Below are 7964 nucleotides of genomic sequence, written 5' to 3'. Positions count from 1 at the left end.
CTGCTCGTATTTGATCCTGATTCTAAACAGGTATTGCTATCTAGAGTAGTGGTTTCCAACCTGGGGGTAAATACCCCCTTACGGGTAGAATGAATATTTTTCCTGACAAGGGGAAGGCCTCAGACACGGCCAACCGATTCGGCTCAAATTTTGCAGGTTGCTTGTGTACAACTTAAAACGAAGGAATCTAAGACATTTTGAGTCAACATCCCCGCGCATTTGGGAAAATCACCCTTAAAGGTTATGACGAGCAATCGACTGAAAATTGGCGGGACCGATACATAATTATATATACGAAGAAACTAACTTGTTCTTGAAAAAATAGTTACTGTTGATGACCGTGCAGCTTTTCCCTGGAATAAATGATGACTAACTGACAACCACAGCTGCCGACAGGTGTTGTTGATATACCTCGATGTGGACAGCTGAAAATGCGCACAGGTTGCCCAAACTCTTACAGGAATCGCCAAAGCGTGCGCGACTAATGAGTGGATGGGCAAATATCTACAAGGTACAATACATATGTAGAATTGTGGACAGTTGGGAATGTGAATCTCACGGGAAGCGTGCAAGGGATAAGTCCCTGCAGTCGCGCTATTCATCTGTGTCCTCGGTGGCTCAGATGGATAGAGCGTCTGCCATGTACGCAGGAGATCCCGGGTTCGAGTCCCGGTCGGGGCACACACTTTCAGCTGTCCACATCGAGGTATATCAACAACACATGTCGGCAGCTGAGGTTGTCAGTTAGTCATCATTTATTCGATACATAATTGTAAATAGAGCATTTTTCATCAGGTACGGGGTCCGAAAACGTATACGTTTCCAGAAATCGAGGTAAGAAACTTTTACAACTGCCTTTCTGTAACCACATGGTAAACGCTTCTCGCCGACAGCACCGATAGCGCAACAGCCAATGTAACTGGCTGGGAATCGGAGAACACGCGTTCGAATCGCGAAGAAACCTAGCGGATGTTCTTCTTTTCGTTTGTATTTTTCCATGTCTCAATTGATAGGGATAGGAGGGTTAATAAGGTAAGTAAATCAATAAGGAATGATAATAATAATGTAGGCAAATAAATTTCTCAAACCTCTTGGGATAGTAAACAACTAAAATGGTACTCCAGGTCACTTTACAATGGCTCTTCCAATCACTGTTACGTGTCCTCACTTTTCTTCGAACAACTAGATGGATGGTACTTGTCATATAAACATTCGGAACAAATATACTCACGGCACCAAGAACATGTAATGAATGCAATCTTTCTTCCAAAGAGTCGGCGAAAAGCGTTTACCATGTGGGTACAGAAGCGGCAGTTGTAAAAGTTTCTTTCCACGATTTCTGGAAAAGTTTGCGTTTGCGGACCCCATACCTGACGATGAAAAATGCTCTATTTACAATTATCTATCGATACCTCCAATTTTGAGTCGATTGCTCGTCATAAACTTTAGGGGTGATTTTCTCAAAATTGCGGGGGTGTTGACACAAAATATCTTGGAGTCCTTCGTTTTAGATTGTACACAAGCGACCTGCCAAATTTGAGCCGAATCGGTTGGCCGTGTCTGAGGCCTTCCCCTTGTGAGACGTAAAAACGAGATTGTGTTTCAGTCATGAAACTAAATTACTTTCAAAAGATTATTACTATTATCACGCTTTTGTAACACTAACTTTCTTTACAATTATGTAACGTTCCTTATAAAATTGTAAGTGGTTTATAAATTATTGAAATAATTAAATGAATGCCTGAACTCGGAATGTATACAAAACTGGAGTTATCGTGTAGCATGTTGTAAGTGCAAGAGATGTGCTTACTCTGTGTCATTGTTAGCAAACCTTTATACGAACTGACACGGCAATGCAACTCCCATTACCAATAAAGAAATACAGTCACTGCAAAATACAGGGCGTCCATAATGAGACTCAAACATTTTAATATCTTATATCTTTTGTTTCAGCAAAATGGAGGATATGAAGGAGCGTGCACAAGTGGTCTGGTCGTATGCAGAGACAAAATCGGCGACCCAAGTGCAAAGAAACTTTCGTCGAGTTTACAACAAAGGGCCCCCGTCGTTCAAGACTAGAAAGAAGTGGTGTGATCGGTTTTTGGCTACTGGGAGTGTTGCGAAAGGGCATGGTGGTGGTAAGCCTGGGATCAGCGAACATCACGTGAAACAAGAGCGGCGGTCATTCGAACAAAGTCCACAGAAGTCAGTGCGACAGGCAGCACGAGAACTTCGTATGAAACGTTCAACAGTGCACAAACTGCTTCATCAGCGATTACGTTTGTGCGCATATAAAGTGCAGTTTGTGCAAGAAATCAAGCCTGATGATCGACCAAAGCGAGAAGAATTTGCATGTGTCATGTTAGATCGCACTGCCGCGGACGATACATTTTTATCACGCGTGATGTTTACTGACGAGGCTACCTTTCACGTGTCAGGGGCTGTCAATCGTCACAATGTGCGCATCTGGGGGTCCGAAAATCCACATGCACCTAGGGAACACAAGCGCGACAGTGCGAAAGTTAATGTGTGGTGTGGTTTGATGATAAATCGCATTGTTGCGCCGTTTTTCATTCAGGAGCCGACTGTGGATGGAGCCATCTACCTGGACATGTTGGAACAATTTGCCGTGCTACAGATAACAGACCCGCAGCTAAATGTGATGTTTCAACAGGACGGTGCACCACCCCATTGGAGCCTTGATGTCCTAAAATTTTTAAGTGACACATTCCCGCAACGATGGATTGGCCGTGGAGGTCCAATTCCTTGACCGCCACGTTCGCCCGACATAACCCCCCTCGATTTTTTCTTGTGCGGTTACGTGAAAGACCGGGTATACGCTACACCAGTAAAGGACCTGCAAGACTTGAAACAGCGCATAAGATTGGTTGGTTGGTTGGTTTGGGGAAGGAGACCAGACAGCGTGGTCATCGGTCTCATCGGATTAGGGAAGGATTGGGAAGGAAGTCGGCCGTGCCCTTTCAGAGGAGCCATCCCGGCATTTGCCTGGAGTGATTTAGGGAAATCACGGAAAACCTAAATCAGGATGGCCGGACGCGGGATTGAAAAACAGCGCATAAGAATTGTCATCAACTCTGTCACAGTACAGATGCTCCGCAACACATGGCACAAAATCGATTATAGACTTGATATTCTTCGCGCTACCCGTGGCGCCCATGTTCAAGTGTACTGAACCGTCCACCTGTGTATGAAAACTTGATGATCTGCTGTATGATTTTCCTGTATTTGATCGTCAATAAATTGTGTTTCCTCTCAGATTTTATGAGTTCAAATGTTGGAGTCTCATTGTGGACACCCTGTACATTCAGCCGCTTAGGTACTGAATCCTGTGGCCCTGTTCAAAGCTGATAACTTTGCTCCCTGTGCACGTAACAAATAAATAAAATTGTCTTATCTCTGAAACAGCAACGGTGGGTCGCGTTATATTCTACTCTCTCACGAAGAAGAATAAAATGTACTAGCTACCGACTCAGCGGTGTGCAATGCTGGCCGTAATTCTTTGAAATATACTTGAAATTCTTTTGGCTGATAAATGAGAACATTTAAGAAAAATTCAATTTTAAAAAACATATGACCAGGACAGGGAGGCGGCAGTAATTTATGTCAATTACTAGCACTGACTGTTTCAACAGTGAAATTATATTCGAAGTTTAGTTTTGCTTTACAAAAATCTGACAACTGAAATTACATTACTCAGGAAAATTACATCATTTTTTTACTAAATAAAAACCTTTCTTTGCTGACGTAGTCACAAACAATGAGATTTGTACAAGTATTATGTAATAACACTAACAAGCATAAAGACAAATCATCAAATTACGTATGACTGTGTTAACAAATCTTAGAAACATTACAAAATGGAAATATCTAACTAGCCTACACATCAAATCTGTTTATGTACATTCTGGAGTTACTCAACATAGAACTCACTGTTACCAGTTATCAGTTAAGGTAAAGAAGTTGATTTTTTTATTACTTTCCTTTTGCCAGCGCGTTAGTGCAAATGTGTTCCCTGATAATGCTTCCACATTTATATTTCCAATACAACACGTGCTCGTAAAGCTTCTTTATAATATCAATCCAGTCATCCTTTCTTGTCGTAATTAAATTCACATGGCATCGTTTCACTTTACATTCCATTATAAAATCACTCACGAATTTTAACTATTTTACGTGCGGTGTACCACAAAATATTGTTATGAGAAAATCACTACGTTATAATCTAACACTTGGCGGCTTTACAGAGCACACCACAAAAACTGTCTACTGTATCCCCTTTCGTTCAAAGACTGCAACACACTCACTGCTGTGCACCAAGCGATCTCTTACTCCGACACTACAATCTCAGACCAGAAGCAGCATTTTTGGCTCTGTTGTCGTGCAAAGTCAGAGATCCGCTTTATAGAGCCCATCAGAGATATACATAGTTTACAATAATATGCCCGTTTCACACTGGGACGGTCACCGGTAATTGTGGTGAACACTCCTGGATCACAAGCGTCCGACACCGCAGGTATTGCCAATTGATTAGTTAGTGAAATGGCGCCTGTGGTGGTTTTGCCCTGGCTGTGGCTTGTTCGGACGGTACAGAAGAATCTACTAAATACTATCCTCTATAATGTGAACATGACATTGACATAGGCATAGTGAAACAGGACGTACGACAACAGGTTTCTTTAAAAAAAAAAAAAAAAAAAAAAAAAAAAGAAATCAGAGAACGGCAGTCTCAACTGTAGAAACCGGTCATCGGGAAGAAAATAATATTCAGTACGATTTTGGCTATTAGATTTTCTTCATGGTGTTGGCAAACTTATAAAGTTTCCATTATAGCGTATCTCAGTTTATGAATCTCTGGCTGCCTGCGCCACTATCGATTAATCCTTAACTGCAGTCTTGAAACGTTGCAACCATCTAAAAGTCGTGGTTCCGCTGGAACTAGGTATTTTGAAATGGTAATGAACATATGTTTCATTCCTGCTTGTTTAGCTTTGAACGTAAACATCAACAAACTAAGTATTTCCCAAAATCAACGATGGAAATTGTCATTTTTTTACTCTAATTTGCGCTTATCTAAATTAGTCTGAACGCCTAACAAGCCATCGAAGAGAAGTTTTAACAGTACTAAACAAAAACAGAAAAGGCTAAATTTTTCTTAAATTTTAAGTGATGCGTCTTAAAAGCATCAAAATAGAAATCTAAAATCTCGTTCTAAAAAAAAGCCAAGTTACATGGACGAACTGCTCATTGACTTAAAACAAGTCATGCAAACAGGCAGCTTGCACCCGGAACACGAATGTAGAGTCTCCTCTCGTGCATTCGGCGAACGGAATAAACACCTCTTACCCTTATTTGTAGCCGGAAGGTGGTGACATGGAGGTGCTAATTTTCACCAATTTCACGAACACAGTTATATACTTCATCGTTCAACCAGTGCATTGCTTTAATACGCCATACTGATTTCCGTTGACACTACTTAGATCTCCCATTATAAATACCTTACATAAAACAGTACAAATGAAGCCACAACAAACGCAAGTAGACTGTATATCCATAATCGAGTGTACACAAATACTGCTCAGGTGCAGCGAGCGAAATACATCCGGCACACAGCGCGTTCTTCTGCTTGCTGCTGGAAATTACATTTGCCCCGCTGCGTTTTTTTTTACACACGTTTAACCCTTTGACTCCCAATAATGTGGAAGAACAAATAATTTTAAAACTTTAAGGAAGAATAGAAGAAGAGATCGACAAAAAGTGAACGATCAATTATTTTTTGAACATGAGTGCCCTTCAAAATATAATTGTAAATTTTTTTACAAACTCAATCTTTATTGTCATAGTAAGCAATGAATACAAGAAGACATTGGCAAAAATAAACAATGAATTGTTTTAAGGAGGCAGTTCCACTTTGGAACCAATGAGACTACAGTTTTCAAATACCAGTCATTTCATGTGATATTTGAAAGCAAATTCGCATATTTCCTAAACACATTCCCCCTTCTCGAAATTTCCATGATCTCATAATATCGAAAACAAAAAAATGGTTCAAATGGCTCTGAGCACTATGGGACTTAACTGCTGTGGTCATCAGTCCCCTAGAACTTAGAACTACTTAAACCTAACTGACCTAAGGACATCACACACATCCATGCCCGAGGCAGGATTCGAACCTGCGACCGTAGCGGTCACGCGGTTCCAGACTGTAGCGCCTAGAACCGCTCGGCCACCCTGGCCGGCTTCGAAAACAATTTACAGTCCTAAATAACAATCAAAAATGGACCTATAATTTAACATGCTACATACTTGTTTCATTCCGATAACACTCATAAAAGCAGTAGTAGAAACCAAAATTTACTTACTTTTACTCCCAGTGAATATATATATCACTTCTCAGGATCTACAGTCGTGTAGCACAATCTCCGCATCGACTGTCGCTTTGAACGCTGTTAAGTGATTGCTCCAATGCACAATATTCGTAGAAGTACCTCAGTGTACCGCTAGAAGCCTCTGTCTTGCAATGGCATTGGTGGCTTCGTGCGAAAGGCACTGCACCCATGACAACAGTTCAATGTTAAATCGTAAAATAGCAGCACTGGCGCAGAGAAAGCACAATGCTACTTGGCAAAGTCTCGACATTTCCACTTACGATGCAACGAAAGTTCTGAGAACATGCGGGGATACCTCCACCAGATGTCAAGTTGATTAATGTTTGGCTGCAAGTGTTACAGATATAGGTACACTTAAAAACAACAAAAGCGGCGGCCGACCTCAGCGTCTATAAAGGTTTATCGGAAACGGTGTTTAACGACCACCTTCCAGATCAATGAAACGAGCATCACGTCACTCCACTTCCAGACGCCGAAGAACTCGGTGCACAGACTGCGGCTTAAACTGTTTGCAACGGCATGCTTACAAAATTCAGATTTTCCAAGAACTGTAACCACTTGATTATGAACAACAACAAGAATTTACCACTAAGAGACTACTGCATATTAAAGAGGATGAAAATATGTTACAGGAAATTGCGTTTTAAGCTGAAACGTTTAATTTAAGTGCCTTTGTAACTACAAGGTGTACATCTTTGCTTCCGCCGTTTGCCGGTAAGTGGCGACAACGGTAAGTACCGGTCGAAAGAAACAGATCGCACACGTCAGGCAGTTAGCTTGGACCTCGGTCGACATAACCTCATTCAAACATTAGCCGATTTGTGTCTGCATCATAAAGATGTTCTTGATTGAAAATGCCAGTTTACGAGACTAAGTCTCGTCATTTGCGGGAGGTGTTACTGTTTTGTTTCAGTATGAAGAAAACAGCGACTGAGTTTCATGGAATGCTCTCAAGTACGTATGGTAAGGACACTATTAGTGAAAGAACATGTCGTGAGTGGTTTCAACGCTTCAAGAACAGTGATTTTAAAATCATACACCGGCATAGTGGTGGAAGAGAGAATGTTTTCGAAGATGCAGAATTGGAGACATTGCTGAGTGAAGACTCGCATCAAACTCAAGAAGAATTGGCACGATTAGTGGGAGTGACACAGCAAGCCATTTAAAAATGTCTCAAGGCTATGGGCATGATTCAGTAAGAAGGAACGTGGGTCGCGTGTGACGTGAAACCAAGAGACGTTGAACGGCGTTTGTGTGTTTGTGAACAGTTGCTTCAGAGGCAAAAACGGAAGGGATTTCTGCATCGCATTGTGACCGCAGACGAAAAGTGGGTTCATTACGATAATCCTAAACGCAAAAAATCATGGGTATAGCCCGGCCATGCTTCCATGTCGACGGCCAAACCGAATATTCACGGCTCCAAGATCATGCTCAGCAGTTGGTGGGACCAGTTCGGCGTCGTGTATTATGAGGTGTTAAAACCAAGTGAAACAATCACAGGTGCTCGTTATCGAATGCAACTAATGCGTTTGAGCAGAGCATTAAAAGACACACGGC

General features: G+C 41.6%; 1 non-coding gene across 1 annotated transcript; it reads left to right on the top strand.

Annotated features, from left to right (window-relative positions):
• Window positions 1-607: 607 nt before the first annotated feature.
• On the top strand, window positions 608-681 carry Trnat-ugu (transfer RNA threonine (anticodon UGU)). The gene has a single exon. It is a non-coding gene; the product is annotated as a tRNA-Thr (tRNA).
• Window positions 682-7964: the final 7283 nt, after the last annotated feature.

Source organism: Schistocerca cancellata, chromosome 6, assembly GCF_023864275.1.
Source record: "Schistocerca cancellata isolate TAMUIC-IGC-003103 chromosome 6, iqSchCanc2.1, whole genome shotgun sequence".
NCBI classification, from domain to species: domain Eukaryota; kingdom Metazoa; phylum Arthropoda; class Insecta; order Orthoptera; family Acrididae; genus Schistocerca; species Schistocerca cancellata.
This window is presented reverse-complemented; position numbering and strand designations above follow the sequence as displayed.